The 19,235-nt window shown below is 47.8% G+C and overlaps 1 long non-coding RNA gene across 1 annotated transcript; it reads left to right on the plus strand.

Moving 5' to 3' along the window:
* Positions 1 to 13,754: 13,754 nt before the first annotated feature.
* Positions 13,755 to 15,781, plus strand: LOC140686618 (uncharacterized). Its single transcript, XR_012060459.1, has 2 exons — positions 13,755 to 13,839; positions 15,399 to 15,781. It is a non-coding gene; the product is annotated as an uncharacterized lncRNA (long non-coding RNA).
* Positions 15,782 to 19,235: the final 3,454 nt, after the last annotated feature.

The raw sequence follows: 19,235 nt of genomic DNA on the forward strand, positions 1-19,235 counted from the left end.
GTCCCAGGCTGACAGTGAGATGTCCCAGTATGCCTCCGACCCTTTCTGGAATGGGGTCTTCATCAAGGTGCCTCTGCCCCAGGGGGGGAAGTTTCTGAAACACAGATACTGAAAAAAAGGAAAGAGACTGGCAGGAGGGAGGGAGACACAGATACAGACGTGACAGACAAGTGACAGTAGGATATAAATGTCAGCGGCAGACTCAGGTTCTGCTGGGTCTGATGTTTATTCACTGGGGGAGGGGCAGTTTTTCCAAAACAGGGGGGACTAAAACTATGAGTACAAATTAGAGACAGCTTGGAAGGGGCCTGTGTCATTGAGAGTCCTGCAATTTGACAGCAAACTGTTTCCATCACGTGCACGAAACAGACGTGTAGACCCACAAACACATGCAGGAACACACACACAGGGGCCCCGGCTCCACACACAGCTCCAGGCGTCAGCTGCTATCAGGGGCTGGGACCCTCTGGCACCAGCCTTCAGAGACCCCTGCAGCCCTCACTTAGAAAGAAGGCTTCAGACCAGCTGCTTCCACACCAACAGAGCATCCTCCAGACGCACCCCGGTCTGTGCACTTGCTGTTTCAGAGCAGTGGCCCTGCTCCTACCTCCTCACCTGCACCCCAACTCCAAGCTCACCTGCCCAACAGGAGCTGGCTTCACACCAGATGGGCAGGATGAGGAGGCAATGGGAGATGCCTCTGGAGAGAGTCTGGGGAACACGCCCACACACACTCACACATGCACACACGCACAACCGTCACACATTTGTCTGGAATGCAAGAGATCTGGCGGGGGTTTTTTTCAAACCAGGGAAACATAAAGAAAATGAAAATGGCCTGTAATGCCGCTGCACGGATGGTCCCACTGGCATTTAAAAAATAAAGTTAATGTACGCATCATTTAGAAACGTGCACACAGCTAGAAAACTCGAGCAGTTCCAAACAGATTATAAAATGAAAACCAAGCCCTTTCTACCAGTCCCTCTGCCCGGAGATGATCGCTCTCCGCTTTTCCTTCCGGATCCTTTGTACGCCAGCATTTTTACTGGTAAGAAGAGAATCACACGCTGCCCACTGCTTGTACCCTGCAAGCTCTGTACCTAAAACACACTTCTGCAGATCTCTTCAGATCGACACGGCCGAAGCTCCACCTTCTTTACTTCCATTGGAGGACTGCGTTCTCTGGGGACGTGTTTACTTCCAGTTTCTTTGCTCTTACAATGCCCTAACGGCAGCTCCTTGGTGCCCCTGGACATACAGTATTTCCATGAGGCCAGTTATAAGTAGAAGCCCTGGGACAAAGGGTCTGTGAGTTTTTAAACAGATTCACGGACACAGAAAACTCATGGTTATCAAAGGGGAAAGGGTGGGGAGGGATAAATTAGGAGTTTGGGATTAACAGATACAAACTACTGTACATAAAACAGATAAACCAAAAGGACCTACTGCATAGCACAGAGAACGATATTCGATTATCTTGTAATAAACTGTAATGAAAAAGAACCTGAAAATATATGTATATATGTATGTATATGTATATCTGAATTGCTTTGCTGTACACCCGAAACTAACATTGCAAATCAACTACACTTCAATTCAAAAAATGTTAAATAGGAGGTTGGGCAGAGCTCAGAGGTAGAGCGTATGCTTAGCATACATGAAGTCCTAGGTTCAATCTCCGGCACCTCCATTAAAGAAAATTAAAAATTAAAGAATTAAAAGTAAAATAGAGATAAAATAAATTTAAAAATGTAAAAGGGCCTGTGTGTCTTTGATTTTGGCAGAGATTGCCAAAATGCTCTTCAAAAAGGTGGTACCAATTTACAGCGTTATTCACAGTGTAAGAGAGTCTATCTCCCTACACCCTTAATTTTGTCCGTCTGAGGAGTGAAAAGTCGTATCTCAGTGCTTTGCGACAGCTTTATTGGGACAGAATCCACATGCTCTATAATTCACCCATTTAAAGTGCACATTTTCATAGTTTTTAGTATATTTAGAGTTGTGTAACTCTCAGCAAGATCAATTTTAGAGCATTTTCATCACCCCCTCCCCGAAAACAACTCTGTAATCATTAACAGTCACTGTCCCATTTCCTCCCTCCCTCCCTCCAGCCCCTGGCAACCATGAATCCACTTTCTGCATCTATAGATTTTTCTGGATACTTCATAAAAATGAAATCATATAACATACAGATTCATTCATCACTGTGTCTGATTTATTTCACTCAGCATAATGTTTTCAGGGTTCACCCATGTCACAGAATCAATCAATTCCTTCGTTCCTTTTTATGACAGAATAATATTCCATTATATGGCTAGACCACATTTCGCTTACCCATTCATCAGATGATGGGCATTTGGGTGGTTTCCACCTTTTGGCTGCTGTGAAAAATGCTGGTTTGCACATTTGTATTCAAGTTCTTGTGTGCACGTGATTTCATTTCTCTTGGGTAGGCATCTCGCTGTGGTTTTAATAGGTATTCCTTTGAATTTTGAGAGGCTAGGCCTCTTCACGAATTGCTTGTTCAAATCCATTGCTTATTTTACAGTTGGGGTGTTTGTACGTTTCCTAGTTGTGATCTTGTGATTTATAGTGAGATACAACTGGTCTCCATCCTGTTGCCCCTGGCACAGAGCTCCAAAAACCCAGGGACTTTCTTGAGTGACAAGACCCTTAAAGGTGTCTTTTGTTATATAAATGAGATGACTCTAGGAAAGTAAGTGTAGTGGGACAGGTTGCCAAGGGAGCCAAACTTGAGGTTAGAAGGTTGGACCTTTAAGTACCCTTCCCCCACCACCGCCTCCAGGAAGGGGAGAGGGGCTGGAGGTCGTGTTCAATTGCCAGTGGCCAATGATTTAATCAATCGTGTCTATGTATGTAGAGACCCAAGAGGATGGGGTTTGGGGAACTTCTGGGTTGGTGAACACGGGGAGCTTCAGGGAGAGTGGCGCCTGGGAGAGGGCACAGAAGCTCCATTCCCCCCACACCTTGCCTGTGTGTCCCTTCCATCGGCTATTCCCGAACAACACTCTTTTATAATAAACCAGTGATCCAGCAGGGAAACGTTTCCTAAGTTCTGTGAGCCACTCTGGCCAATGAATGGACTCCCAGGAGGTGGGTGTGGGAACTTCTGACTTCAGTCTGTTGGTCAGAAGCACAGGTGACACCTGGACTTGTGACCGGTACTGGGGTGGGGGGCAGAGGGCAGCCCCTAACCTGTGGGATCTGACACTATCACCAGGCAGCTGCCAGAACCGAGTTGAACTGTGGGCCACCAGCTGGTGTCACAGCACTGCTTGTGTGGGGGAAAGAACCCACACACTGCGACTGGTGGGCAGAATAACTGATGTCAGCATCGTACGATTAACTTGACCTCTTTCCTAACCAAGCAAATGTAGTCCCCGGTGTCCAGCACACATGTTCCGAATGTATTTTTCTAGTTTACCACTTGTCTTTTGACTTCAATTACCACATTTTGTGATATTCAGAAATCAAAAGTTTGCATGTTTTTAAAGTGACTAGCTTTTTCTCTTCAGGCTTATAACCAGCTTTGTAAGGTCTTTCCCACCATGACTATAAATGTATTCATAACTTCTCCAAGAACCGTCATGGTTTTTCCTCCCCCTCCCTCTTCTTCTGGAACACTTAAGACTTTGATCCATATGGGACTTATTCTGGCGCCAGGAGTGAGGATCCCATGGTCTTTCCAAGGATCAAGTAAGCATCTCAGCACAGCTAACTGGAGAAGCATTCTCGTTGCCACAATCTGAAATGCCACTTTACCGTGAATTACACACCCGTGTGCACGCAGACCTGCTTCCAGCTCGCCAGCCCAGGGGTTCCCAAACCTGGTTACATAATAGAACCTCTGGAGGCATTTAACAAAATACAAATTTAAAATGTGTAAACGTAATGCCATTTGCTGCAACATGGATGGACCTAGAGATGATTGTACTAAGAAAAAAGTCAGAAAATAAAACACGGTATGACATCACTCATATGTGGAATCTAAAAAAAGACACAGTGAGCTTATTCACAAAACAGAAACAGACTCACAGACGTAGAAAACAAGCTTACGGTCACCAGGGGGTAAAGTGGGGAGGGGGATAAATTGGGAGTTCAGGATTTGCATAAATAGACTACTATATACAAAATAGACAAACAATGAGGTCCTACTGTATCCACAGGGAACTATATTCAAAACCGTGTAACAGCCTGACTCCACACTGGATCTGTTTCTTTTGCTTCGGCCCTTGTATTCTATCACTTTTGCTACAAGTTAATCACAAAAGGGACGTTGCCTATATGCTTAACTTAAACGTAACGGCCCTTCTCCGGGAGCCCTGCCTCCCAGGGAATGAATCTTAAGCTAAAATGCTTTTGTGGCATTTGTGATGAAGCACCATCTTCTCGGGCAGCTGGCTTTCCAAGTAAAGTCATGACTCCTTGCCCCAAGGACTCCTCCCTCAATTTTTTTTAATGCTGTTATGTTCATTACTTTTAAATTTGTTGTTGTTGCTGTTAATGGAGGGACTGGGGATTGAACCAGGCCCTCATGCATGCTGAGCACGCACTCTGCCACCGAGCTGTACTCACTCCCCTGCCCTGCACCCCTTGATTTATGAGTCTGCTGTGCGGCGAGCAGTACGAACTCAGACTTGGTAACAACATTTGCCTCCACCACCAGCTCGTGACCTTTTGGAGCACAGGGTCCCTGTCTGACCTGGGTGCGTGTGTGTGTCTAGTCCTCGCTCAAGACCTGGGCGGCAGCTGTTTCTCAATATATGGCTGTAAACTAACAACTCGTTTCTGCCCCGGACTTGTCTGACAAGAGTAACAGGTTGTCCTGGCAAACTCACCTGAGCCTCATGTCAATGAAAAAGCTTGCCAGCCTATCAGTAAACAAAGGACGCTGCGGCCATCAAGCCATCAGCTGCTACTGCCGCCCCTGACAGTGAGCGGAGGGAACTCAGGATGTGGACAAGCAGGCAGCCTGGCCTCCGCTGCCAACCCCCAACGGGGCCCCCTGAGGAGACTCGGGATGTGGAAGAACAGGACACTGGCCCTAAACAGCTGGGGGCAGATCAAAGGAGTGATGTCATTGAGCCCAGGCCTTTGCGCCTTCCTACACATAGACAAGCACTAAACTTCTTACCGTGAGCTGGCTGGTTTTCTTTAACGAATAGTATTGTTTTGATGTTCCGACTCCCTGATCTTTGCTGCAGAAGCTCCTATTCATCCTGGCTTCTACTTTAGCACTTTGGAACAGTCACTGAGAGCGATCAGCGAGGCTGTGTCCGGGCTCAAGTCCTCAGGGCGCCTGCCAAATAGAGCACAACTCTCAACTTTTGGGTTGTGCATTTTATTTCAGTTGACTCTTATATCCCCCCACCTGCCACACACACGCCTAAAATCCCAGGTGGCCGTGTTTCTCCACCAACAACGACTGAGAAAGGATCAGACTTCCTTTTCCACCCTTTTCTCTGCTATCTCTGGTCTGCGGGGCAGACCTGGCAGTGGTCCCTTCCTTCTGTCCCTTGCTGACAACACCCAGCTTTGCTCAGGGCCACGTGCCTTGCCTGGGTGATACCCTTGTCTTCCCAGCCTCCACTGGACACTGGCTGGCCAAGGAGGCCCAGCAGACGTCCGCAGGACACCAAGGAAAGTGACGTGCAAAGATGCCGCACCAGTAACTGCCTGTCTCGAGTTGCACGAAGAAAGTAAACTTTTGTGTTTCAGTCATCAAGAAATTCTCTTTTTGTTACTTCTGCCTGAAATGGGTTCCTAACTTACACAAGCTACACCAGACGCTTCGTGAAGTAGCCCATCTGCACTCCCGACACAGCAAAGCCAGTGAACAGGCAGGAATGAGCCTGGTGATGTGGGAGGGCAGAGGAACCAGTCTGAAAGCAATCCTTCCGACTATGGTTCAAAACAACATACAATTTACCATCTCAGCCATTTTCAAGGTTACCGTTTATCGTGTTAAGTATATCCACATTGTTGTGAAACAGATCTCTGAACTTTTCATCTTGCAAACCTGAAACTCTGTCCCCATTGAACACTAACTCCCCATGCTCCCCTCCCCCAGCCCCCGGCAACCCCCGTTCTACCTTCTGTCTCTACGATTTTGACTTCTCTAGGGACCTCATAGGGGTGGGATCACAGAGTATGTCTTTTTGTGACTGGCTTATTTCACTGAGCATACTGTCCTCCAGGTTCACCCATGTTGCAGCATGCCAGGATTTCTTTCTGTTTTAAAGGCTGAATAATGTCCCGCTGTACGTATACAATGCACATTCCATTGCAGGAAAAGTGCCGAGGTCTCATGCTTGGCCATGGTCAGACCTAGACACAGCTGCTTTCAGATTATTGGATCACAGAGCTGGTGAAGCTTCGGTGGGAACGGGCTCCAGTGGTGATGTCCGTTGGTCCTCATCTTAGGACATTCAGTCAACAATTGCCAAATCTGCACCATCCCCATCATCATCACCAGCGTCCCGTGCACAGAGGTGCGCATGGTTTAGGCAGCAGCCGTTACCTTGGTCTTCCCAAAGGCTGCTGGGAAGGCAAGAGTGATGCTCTTTTTTGCAGATGAGAAAAATGAAGCTTATAGATACTCTCACTTAGCAAGCATAACTCTAAGTGCAGAACTCTTTTTACTATACTGGTTTCCTCTCTATGAATATTTTAAAAGTTGCTGACATCCAGTGACCCATCCTGGAACAACCGAGCTGAAAGAAGTAACCTAAAAGAAATGTTATAGAAAGGTACTGCTTTCTGTCTAGAAGCCGTAAAACTGGAAAGTGCCCAAAGAGCAGACAATGAGGCAAGCATTAAGCCAGGGAGCAGGGAACTCTGCAGGTCAGAGAAATAAGCTCTGTGATGCCTCTGGGGAGATGCAGAAATGTACTTCTTAACCAAGCAAAATTCAGGGGAGCCCAAGTTCATAAATGAACACTGACCCCTGTCACGTGAAAACCGTTTCCGCCGCACTGGCTGACTGCTCACGTGCGCTCTCATCCATCCTTATCCCACACCCAACCTTATCCTTGTCTTGCCATCCAGCTTTGCATTCAGCTGATGGTCAGTGGTCAGCAGTGGTGCAGCGCTGAAGCTGGGCAGAGAGGAGAGGCCGGGGTGTGTCCCCTCCTCCACCCTCTGTGGTCCCAGCTCCTGCCAGAAAACCTCTTCCTGCGGTTCTCTCTCCTGCCAGGCAACCCCAGCTCCTGGGTACCACCGGCTACTTAACACCTCCCTTCTCCCTAGGAATGGCAGTGGGCTCCTTCTGGGCTAGTCAGTAGTTACCGCACTGTCCCGTTTGCCCTTCCGACTCCTCCATCACCTGAGTAACCAGTTTCCTTGTTAAATTCTGTCTGAGGAGTTTAGGTTTTCTAGCTGGACACAGGCTAATATCTACACTGATTGGTAAAAATTAGGCTTTTTTTTCAGATAATAAAGATGATTTGTGCTCATTGTACAAAATGTAGAAAAATTCAGAAACATGTATAAATGAAATAAAGATCAGTCATAATCCTACAACCCAAATTCAACCACTGTCCCCATTCCTCACTTTTTTGAACACACGAGATTGGATCCTATATAATTTTATAAGCTGTTTTTTCAACAGCATAGTACAGGATTTCCCCCTGCTATTTATGGATTCCTTGTAAACACTGCTTTAAATGGCTATATAAAAAATATAACACATTGTATATATAATGTACATCATCAGCTGGATGTATCACAGTTTACTTGACTACACTGTCATACATTCAGATGTTTTATAATTTCTTACTAATATGAATAATGCTATAGTTAAAATTTTTTTGTATATGGGCTTGTTTTTCTTTCCCCTGAATTAAAAATTGCTTCCTTAGCTAAAGTAAACCAAGGGTGTGAGCAACTTAAAGGTCTTAGTGCACACCGTCAAATTACATTCCACAAATATGGGACCCATATGTTCCCCAGAATCTCACGGGAGGACCTCGCCCAACACTACGTAACAGCACCTCCTGTTCCTAGGACTTACAGCTCTTTCTCTGGTAAGAGAACTGATCTTATGCATCACACGAAATGTCAAACATCCAAGTGTGTCTAGGAAGACACGGGGCTCATTTCCTACATGCAGGCCTAGGAATATAGAAAAAAGCCATGTATCAGCTAGCTATTGCCATATAACAAATCACCCCCAAACTTAAGACAACATTCATTATTTCTTGTGAGTCTAGAAGTCAGTTGGGTGGTTCTGCTAATCTGGGTCAAGCTTGGCTGATCTCGGCTGAGGTGAGATCCAGCTCGGCTGGAATGCTGTGAAAAACTTTTCAGTGCTGGAAGGAAGAATTCCCCACTGCCTTGGAAGTGCCCGTTTGGGGCTCACAAGACCATTAAGTATCGACCAGCACAATCCCCTCATTTCACAGCCCAGGAGACAAAGCCCAGGAGCGCAGGTGACTGGTTTGAGGCCTCGTGGGGAACGATGCAGGGGGGCCAGTGACCTGCATTCTCTCTGCTGCGCTGGCTGCGGCTGGGGTTTGCTGCAAACACTCAAATTGCTTCTTAATTGGAGGCTCCTGCTTAATTAGCTGCTTCCTGAGCAGCCTGTGCTCCCTGTTTGGCAATCTAAATCAACACCATCTTCTCTAAATTGGCGTGACCTCACTTTTCTCAGCAGCTGCACGCTGGGATCAGCTTCGTGGTTTTGCCCAGCAGGGCCGCTGGGAGGGGCCGGGGCAGGCAGGCAGCATTCTCACTGCCACCCCGGCTCCAGGTAGCTGAGAGGACTTGGCCACCTCCCCACGAGGGTCAGGACCCAGAAGAGGCCAACTGGGCTCAGTTCTGGGTTTGCCACAAGCTCCCCCGCCGTGTGATCTTGCCCAAATCTCTGTCCCTCTTGGGGCCTCGGTAGCTACCAAAGGTCTCCCCTGATTAGGGTTACCAGGTTCACTAAATAAAAATTCAAGATGCTCATTTACATTTGGATTTCAGTAAACAACAAAGAATTTTTAAATGTAAGTCAGTCCGTGCAATATGGGACATACTCATACTAAATTTTCTTTGAAATTTAAATTTAACTGGGCATCTTGTATTTTATCTCACTCTACCCTAGATGGAAAATTCTTCTCCATTCTACTCTATGGAGGCACCAATACTCAGAGCAGAGATTGGGGTTAAGGCAGGCCTGGGTGTAAATTCCATATCTGCCATCCATTCCTGTGTGACCTTGGGCAAGTCACTTCACCTATCTGAGCCTCAGTTTCCTGAATTGTAAAATGGCCGTGTCAATCCCTGGCTGGTTCTCTCTCGAGACTGACGTGAGGGTAAATTAAAAAAAAATTAATTGAAAGCCCTTTATAGACTGTGAAATGTGCTGCAAACTTGAACATTTAGTAAGAAGCTACTGCAGGTAACACGCCCTACAAACTATTTTGAGCAACAGAGGTAACAGCGCAATTAAGAAGACATTTGTGTAAGAAAAGGAAAGCCTGAGACTACCGAGTCTTCACCGAATCCTCCCCTAGAGGGAAATTCCAACACGAATCTGAATTATGACTGCTATGAACTGATAAGGAAGTAGCCGCTTTAGGGAAAATTAATCCGTGAGTCACACCTGGGCTTCATTCCAGAAAGAGAGAGAATAATTCCTTGCATAAACCTGGCTTTCAAATTCCAATTTCAGAGGAGACCTGACTAATCTGAGGTGATCACATTAATCAGTTTGGGTGGAATCTTTCCCATCTTCCCTTCGTGCCTCGGAGATGCCTCTGCTCTTAGGAAGAGCAGGTGTTCATTTCCACCTTCCGGAAGCCTAGACTGACAGGGTGATGTCGGTGGATCCACCTGCCCAGCCCCCTCTTGTTAAAAGGACCTATCTTAGCCACCCAGAATATGAGGGGAAATACTGATGAATTCCATATTGATAAGGGATTTCTATCCAAGTTATGTAAAGAACTCCTGCAAATCAACAACAAGAAAAAACTCTACTCAAAAATGGGCGAAGGACTTGAATAGACAGTTCTCCAGAGAAGATAAACAGACGGCCAATAAGCACATGACAAGGTGTTCAGCGTCACTGATCATTAGAGCAACTACACTAAGGTACTACTTCACACCCATTAGGATGGCTGGATGTACATGCCCTGCTGATGCCTCACACCACAGGACTTCCCACCTGCATTTGGGATCAGGTAGCCACGCTTTATGGGCAGCCTGAGCAGGGCTTCAGGGGCAGGGGTCTACTACACTCCCCTCCCCTCAAGCCCATCCCTCCTGGTGGCACTCAAGGCTCTCTCTGACTTGGCACCCCCAGCTCTCTAGCCCAGAACACCCCACCATATGACACTCTCTCATCCCCAGGAGGCAGGACTCCCTTCCCAGCCTCCACACTTTCCTCCTCCTGCTCTTCCTTCCCGACATGCTTTTCTGCTTGGCTCACCCCCATCTCTCGCTCATTCACTGAGTATCTACAGGAAAAGGGCGCGCCACTGCTCCTCAGAGACACGGCCGATTCCTGTCCGCCTCACTGGCACCTGCCTCACTCTGACAGCCTGTAATGGCCCTTGGTCTGAATCAGGAGTAAAGAGCATCCTGTGATGTCTGGGGCAGCAGGGCTCCAGTCTGAGCCTACACTGCATTTGCCCTGGGGTCAGAGTCCTCCAGGTGCATCCAATGATGAGGGCTGAGGAGGGGTCACTACATGGCCATTTTCAAACCTTAAAGCTACACATGGGCCTTCCCTGACCTTCAGTTTCCACATACTTAAAGGGCAGATGGTCCACCAACAGATGACTAGATAAAGCAGTTGTGGTATAAATATACAATGGAATACTACTCAGCCATTAAAAAGAATAAAATAATGTCATTTGCAGCAACATGGATGGACCTGGAGATTATCATACTAAGTGAAGTAAGTCAGAGAAAGACAAATACCACACGATACCACTTCCATGTGGAATCTTAAAAAAAATGACAAATGAACTTATTTACAAAACAGAAACAGACTCACAGATATGGAAAACAAACTTATGGTTACCCAAGGAGGGAGGGATAAATTAGGAGTTTGGGATTAGCAGATATAAACTACTATACACAGAATAAAGAATAAAGCACAGGGAACTATATTCAATAGCTTATAATAACCTATACTGGAAAAGATTATGAAAAAGAATATATAAATGTATAACTGAACCACTATGTTGTATACCTGAAACTAGCACAACATTGTAAATCAACTCTACTTCAATTAAAAGGAAAAAAATGTGGATGAAAATAATAATGCCCGCCTCACAGAGCTACTATGAGACTGAAGGACACAATTTGTCCATGACTACTATACCCATGTTACCACTTACACACAGGAGTTACACACATATTTAACTTGCAGCAAATCAAACATGAGAGGAAGAGAGAGTGCTTACTAACCCCTAACCCTTTCCTAGTTCCCACCCCAAAGGGGCTCCACCAGCTATCAAAGCTGCTGCAGAAAAGTGGAGACATTTCGCGTTGGGACCAAACTGCCTCTTGGGCACAAAGTAATCAAGATCTCGGCCCGTTCACTTTTGAGATTCCACTGTCGTAAACCTGTCCAACAGGCTGCGGTGTTCCTGACTGAAGACCCCTTGCAAGAGTACACATGTAGAGCCACCAACCGAGAAATCACCTCTGGGGCATATGGACTTAACGCCAGGCCTTGTTGTGTGGAGGGGAGGGGAACATATATTGAACCAGTGCTAGGAATGCTGGGATGGGGGGCACGGTCTGGGGACAATGGCTGAACACGAGATTATGAACCCAAGCCTTAAATAGTGTGAGATGGCGCTGTGGCCAGAGCAGCCAGGACAAGGGCAGCCAGTGCACAGGGCGACATTGCACATCAGAAATACCGTGTAGCAGGGATGGAAGTAATCGCAACCAAATCAGGCCCTGCAATAGGCTTGGTCGGGTTCTCTTTTCAAGAGTGACTTTGGTGGGGAGGGTATAGCTCAAGTGGTAGAGCACATGCTTAGCATGCACAAATCTTGGATTCAATCCCCAGTACTTCCTCTAAAAATAAAGAAACCTAATGACCTCCTCCCCCACCAAAAAACAAAATAAAAAGAGTGCCCTTGAATTGCTGGACAGAGTAACCCCTCAAAACTTTCCAAAACTTCAGGAAGAGAAATAACTAGTATGTGCAGGCTCAAGTCTGTTTTAATTTGAAAAATTAGATGTGAACTGCATTCGTGTCCTCAAACTGCTAAATAAAGCACAAGATACCTTTCATTTTGTTGTTAAATCATCTTTTAAATGAATTTCTCCCCTTTAGTTACAGTCCCTACCTGAGGTTTCTTTTCCTTTTCTGGTTTGCGCCCAGATCTGCAGCTGTGACTGCAAAATCATGGGCTTAATTATTGGGATGAGGCTTAATTACCTCTCACTTAAAATGGAAAGGGGAAACTAGGCCAGGTGCATCTAAGATAATTAATTCCAATTTGTTTCCCAGCCTCGGCATCCATCCAGGACCGCCAAGCTGATCACTTTGTCAATACTCCTGAATTTCCTCTAATCATGGACCAGTTTCCCACAAAGCCTCAGTTGTGCTGGAACTTTGTGCAGGGGGAGGGAAACTTGAGACTGGGGGCTGGTAGAGAGGTGATGCCCTCTAGGGACTCTTCTCTGTGTTGTTCCCCATATCAGAACCCTCCTCTTTATTTACTGCCCTCTCAATACCCATCCTTCCCGTTATAGCATCCTTTCAATTGATTGGGATAAAAACTTGGCTGCTATAACCAGAAATAACAGCAAGCTTAAACCAGCTAGAATTTTATTTCTCTCTCATAAAAGTCAGTGTGTGTAATCCAAGACAGGTAATCCAACTCTACGCATGGCTCTTTGGGTCTAAAGCAACTGCCCCACGGATATACAGAGGAATCTCTAATTTGAAAAGACATAGGCACCCCAATGTTACAGCAGCACTGTTTACAATAGCCAAGATGTGGAAGCAACCTAAACGTCCATCGACACATGACTGGATAAAGAAGCTGTGGTATATATTTATATGATGGAATACTACTCAGCCATGAAAAAATGAAATAACGCCATTTGCAGCAACATGGATGAACCTGGAGATCATCATACTAAATGAAGTAAGACAGAAAGAGAAATACCGTAAGATATCACTTATATGTAGACTCTAAAAAATAAAAATAAAAATGACACAAAGGAACTCATCTACAAAACAGACCCACAGACTAGAAAACAAACTCACAATTACTAAAGGGGGGAAGAGGGTGGGGAGGGATAAATGCGGAGTCTCGGGTTAACAGATACACACTAACTGCTATATACACAACAGGTAGACAACAGGTCCTCCCGCCCAGCACCGGGAGCTGCATTCCACGCCTGTGACAACCCACAATGACAGAGTGTGAAAAGGACTAGACATGTGTGTGTAACTGAATCACTTCGCTGTACAGCAGAGACTACCACAACACTGTAAGTCAACTATACTTCAATTCAAAAAAAAATTTAAACAAATGAAAGACTGCCCAGCTCCCACCAACTTACCCCCTGCCCGCTCTGCACAAAGGGATAGAAGGAAGTGAAAGCCTCCTTCCGGGTGACTCAGCCCGGAAGCCACGGGAGACTCTGCTTTTACCCTATTGGTCTGGAGCAGCGCCTGTGACTCTGCTTACACCCTATTGGCCAGAAGCTCCTCACATGACTGCTGCTGCAAGGGAGTCTGGGAAATGTGTTCAGCGGAGCAGCCTTCGGGCGGGGAGGGCTGGGGGGATCCGGGGCGGGCGTGTGTGGAGCCGATGCTGCGGCCGGAGGACGAGAGCCACGTGCTCCGTTGCAGGGTGGGTCCCCAGGGAACGTGTGAGGGAGAGGGGCGCCGGGGAGCAGCCTGGGGAGGGGCTGTCAGGGGCTGAGGCGGGGGCGACCGGGCGCGGGAGCAGCGTAGCGGCCGCGCGGTTGCAGGGAGGCCTCGGGGCGTGGGGTTGGGGAGCTGGTGGTGGAGGTCGCTCGGGAGCTGGGATGGCGCCTCGGAGACCGGCCAAGTTGAAGGGGGTGGGGGTGGAAGGACACCAGAGCGCTTTTGTAGACACCCCTCTGGCCCCCGTCTTTGGATGTGCCGCCCCGCAGAAAGGAGGGCCCACTTGGGCCGACGCAGCCCTCCGCCGCCTCCACCCAGGACAGCGCAGGGAGGGGTGACCCAGCTGAGCTGTCAGCGGGTGGGCGTTCTGGAGGCGAGGGAGACGCAGCTCAGCACGGGAGGGGTCTTCTGGGAAGGGACCTAGAGCGTCCTTTAGGTCCTCCTGCTTCACCCACCAGCCCAGCCAAGGGAGCGCAGAGAGGCCTGGGAGGTAGGTTCGGCCAAGCCAGCTCTGTCACCCAGGGTTGGATCCTTCAGCAGGGAGCCACAGTCATGAGTGATTGGAGGCCATACTGACTGTCCTGAAATGCGGACATGGAGAGTGGCCCACTCCTGCAGCAGAACCTCTGGTAAAGATCCCACTGCCCGAACCCCTACCGCCAGCACCGTGGGTTTCAGCATATGTGGCCAGCGTGTTCCTCCAGGCTCCCAGTCATCCCGGAGCCCCTACTATCCTTCCAATAAGCCCCTCTTTTGGGTTAAGTGAGCCAGAGCTGGTATTTGGTCTTTGCAACCCCAAAGCCCACCCAATTCGGTGCATTTTTGAGATGGTTCCGAAGAAGAGTGTCAGAGTGTGATAGGTTTTGAGCCCACTGTGGGGCTCGGTGAGTAGGGTGTAAGCAAGAAGCAGTTTTATTCTTTCTCAGACCACGCCTTTCCAACATGCTCTGGGGACATGTGCTCTGCACCCTTTGGGTGGATTTCATGGGTTTTGGTTGCTTTCTGGTTTAAAAATTCCAAACTCTGCGCAGTCTACTAATCGTATACATCTCCAGCCCTTTCTGCTGAGGTTGCCCTACCTTGGTAGGAAACTGTCTTGGGTAAGGTCTTTCTAATGACGGCCCAGGCCTGGCCCCTTCCCAGGAATCCACATTTGGTCCACAGGGGACCCACTTTGCTTTAGCCAAGAAGGGCAGGCCCTCCTAACAAGACCAGCCTCTTTGCGCTGCCCCCGGGCAGAGTAATCAGAGCTTCACCTCTCCTGTAGTTGAGTAGTGGAGTACCAGTGCCCTTCGGGGTAAAGTTTGCCCCAGACCATCAGGGTGCATCCTGCTTCTACTTTGTGAGGCCCTGGGGGCCACAGGGTGCAGCCTTGCCTTGGGATCAAGGGAGTGAGTTTGCAGACAGGAAGTGGTTTGCACCCAGGTATTGCTCACTCATAGGTAAGCAGGAAGCAGGCCACTAGGAAAGGTCAAAAAAAAAAAAAAGGAGCATCTGAAATGGACCTAATGCAGCATTTGACCTTGGCCTCCCATTGTGCAGATGGAAGAACTGAGGCCCAGAGAAGGGCAGTGACTTACAGGGTGCAACACAGCACAGGAGCAGGGAACGAAAGGAAGCCATACCAGTCTCTGAGGCTCCGGGCATGCTACTGTGCACTGCCCCACCTGCTCTTGCTGGACTCCAAGTAAATCACACCCTTCCAGCTCATCGGGATTTGTGAGACTGGCTTTTTGGAAGTGTATCCGCTCCCCATGAAGAGTCAGACTGAAATGTCTTCACCGCGGTAGTCACAGGATACGGTATCGAGTGGTCCACCTTTCAGTCCCAGATTCTTCATCTACCTGGCATGTGATTCTAGGAATTACTTGGTCTCTCTCAGGCTCCGTTTTCTGTCTATTAAATGGAGATAATTATCCCTGCCTTACCAGACTCGGAGGCTCAAGTTCCCTCCTTTCCACACGTACCCTGCGGAAGTCCTGGGCTAGCTGCTGGGGTTGCAGAAATGAGCAACAGCAGCACAAACCCAGACTACTCCTGCCGTCAGGGAACATATGTTCTAGGTGGGAGAGACACACAGAAGACACTAAGGAAATACGTAAACAAGCCGTTACCGCTGTGGGAAAGATGAGACGGGGTAATGTGGTAAAGTCTGAGACGGGGATGGGGGGTCGCTTCGTCCTGCGAGATGAGGGAGAAGGCGATGTCTGAACTGGGACCAGAATGATGAGCAGGAATGAATAGGCAAGATGCGGGCTGGGGAAGAGAATTCTTGAAATGAGGGGCGGGCACAGAAGTCCTTTGCAGGCTGTATGAGGTGGCCCCAAAGGCCCGCAGCTGTCGTTCTGGGGCAGCTGAAGGACCGCATGACCAAGAGGAAGGCCAAGGCCGGCGCTCTGATCTTGGAGCAAGGCCTTCGGCTGTGAAATGTACTCCTCTGTGAAACGGAAATAAAGATCTGGGAAAGAAGCGTGTTGGGGAGGGGAAATTTCCCCTCTACCCGCCGTGAGTTCTTGTGGGTGGACTAATAATAAAATGGACACAAGACACATTAACAGGAGAAAAAGAAGCATGTCCCTTTCATACACGGGGAGCTCTCATGGAAATGGGACCTGGGAAGTGGACAGAGTAGGCAACTTTTATACTTTTTAGGGAAAACAATACATTTGAAAGGAATTGACAGGACAAAGAAATAGATTTGGGTACTTCACTTGTAAGGAATTTGAGCTAAGTTTGATCTTGGGTAGTAAATTAGTAAGGAAGTGGTAAGGTTTGTGTACGCAGCCCTCCTGGCCCTGAATTCCTTGTCTCTGGTGATCAGGGTGCCTCTGTACCTCCTGGTGCAGGGAGCACACCTTTCACCTGGAGGTTTATGTCCTTTCCGGGAGACAGAGACGGGGATCAGAGTGTCCCTCTTGCATCAGCCGTTTCTTAAGTAACTTTAATTTAAGATAATCAATATGCCATTGGGGCATACTTTGAGGTGGCCTGCTTTGGGCCCCAACTAGTTCAACCTCAGAGAGGTTAAGATAACCTGGAAAGGTCCCACAGCTTCAAGCCCAAGTGTGGTGAATCTTACAAAATTAGCCCCAATCTTCCACTGGCCTCAATATCTACCTGTTTTTTTAAAATTTTGTGTAAAATGCACATAACATACCATCTTAACTATTGTTCATCGTACAGTTTAGTAGTGTTAGTTACCCTCACTTTGTTGTGCAGTCAACCTCCAGAACTCTTCACCTTGCAAAACTGAAACTGTCCCCAGTAAACACCTCCCCATCTCCCCGCCCCAACCCTTGGTGACCACCATTCTACTTCCTGCCTCTATGAATTTGACTCCTCTAAGGACACCATGTAAGCAGAATTATAAAATATTTGTCCATTTGTGACTGGCTTATTTCACTTATTGTGCTCAGGTTTCATCTGTGTTGTAATGTGTCAGGAAGAAATTCCTCCCTTTTTAAGGCTGAATAATATTCCACTGTACATACAGAGCTCACTTTGCTTATCCATCAATCCATCAGTGGACACTTGGGTTGCTTTCCACCTTCTGGCTTTTGTGAATGGTGCTGCCATGAACGCGGATGTGCAGGTCTCTCTTCAAGACCCTGCTTTCACTCGTTTTCTGTATGTGCCCTGAAGTGGAATTGCAGGATCATATGTTACTTCTATTTTTAACTTTCTGAGGAACCACCATCCTGTTTTGCTCAGCAGCTGCCCCCTTTCACATTTCCATGGACCCTGCACAAGGGTCCTAGTGTCCCCACGTCCTTGCCAGTGCCCGTTACTTTGTGTTGTTTTGGTGGGAGCTGTCGTGATGGGTGTGAGGTGGTATCTCCTTGTAGTTTTGCTATGCATTACCCGAACATCCCTGCCCTTTGCAGGGTGACCAGACAGATATTCCCATCACGAGGTGAAGTCTGTGGTGGTGTACACTCTGCTTTGGTTGCTACAGCACCCCTGGAGTGAGGCTGTACCAGCTGCCAGCCTGGGCCAAGAGGAGCCCCTCACACCTCCACCCTCTTGCATGAACAAGCCCAGGCTGTTCTGCTGGAGGATGACAGACATGTGGCCCAGTTACTCCTGTCACCCCAGCCAGTGGCTGGCCGGCTGCCGGGCACATGTGAGGCCAGCCCAGCTGATGCCTGTGGACTGTAGCTCAGACCAGCCAGGCCTGACTCAGATCAGAACCACCCTGCTGACCCACAGAGGCGTGAAGGATAATAAGTGATCGTGTTTTCAGCCGTGTTTTCAGGGGTTGGCTAGACATGAAAGTCGCTCACTGGCACCCCAGCTTTCATTCCCCACGTTCCATGGGCTCCTGATCGAGGACAGAGCAGGTGAAACCCTCGCCTAATTCCTGGAAGAAAGCAGACCACTCTCTCCTGGCATCTAGGACACAGGTGGAATGCGTCTCTTGGAACCCTAACCTGCTCTTCCCCCCGGTTTTGTTGCGATGTTGTTGACATGCTCCAGGGCTGGCTCACTTGTGTGGCAACAACACCGCCACAGCAAGTTTAGCTCACATCCAGCATCTCAACTAGATGCAACAAAAAGAAACGGAATAACCTACAGTGGAAAAGAATGTAGGTACATGTGTCTAACTGAATCGCTGTGCTGCACATCAGAAACTGACGCAACATTGTAAATCAACTACACTTCAGTAAAAATTTTTAAAAAAAGGAAAGAAATGGGAAGAATTCTCCTTGTAGTGAGAACTCTTAGGAGTTACTCTCTTAATACCTTTATAGCGTACGGCCGTGGTAACCGTGGTCGTGTTGTGCGTGACATCCGTAGGCCTTACTTATCTTAAAACTCGAAGTTCATACCTTTTGACTACTTTCCTCCAGTTCCCCCCTCCTCCCTTCTCCTCTGGTAACCACAAATCTGATCTCTTTTTCTGTAAGTTTGTTTTTGTTTTGTTTGGTGGTAGATTTCACATGTAAGTGAGACCATATGGTATTTGTCTTCCTCTGTCTGACTTACTTCACTCAGCATGATGCCAAGTGGACCTCAAGGTCCACCCATGATGTAACATACGGCAGGATTTCCTCTTTTTTTAGGTGAACAGTAATCCATTGTGTATGTATGTATGTAGACTGCGTCTTCTTTATCCGTTCATCCGGCGATGGGCCCTTATGTTGCTTCCATAACTTAGCTGCTGGAAATAATGCTGCTGTGAACATGAGGGTGCAGATATTTTCAAGTCAGTTTTTCATTTCCTTTGGACATATTCCCAGAAGAGGGATTACTGGATCATATGGTAGTTCTATTTTTAATTTTTTTAGGAACATCCATACTGGTTTCCGCAGTGGCTGCGCCCACTTGCAGCCCCACTGACCGCGCACAGGATTCCCTTTTCCCCACATCCTCACCAGT

Source organism: Vicugna pacos, chromosome 17, assembly GCF_048564905.1.
Source record: "Vicugna pacos chromosome 17, VicPac4, whole genome shotgun sequence".
Classification (NCBI taxonomy): domain Eukaryota; kingdom Metazoa; phylum Chordata; class Mammalia; order Artiodactyla; family Camelidae; genus Vicugna; species Vicugna pacos.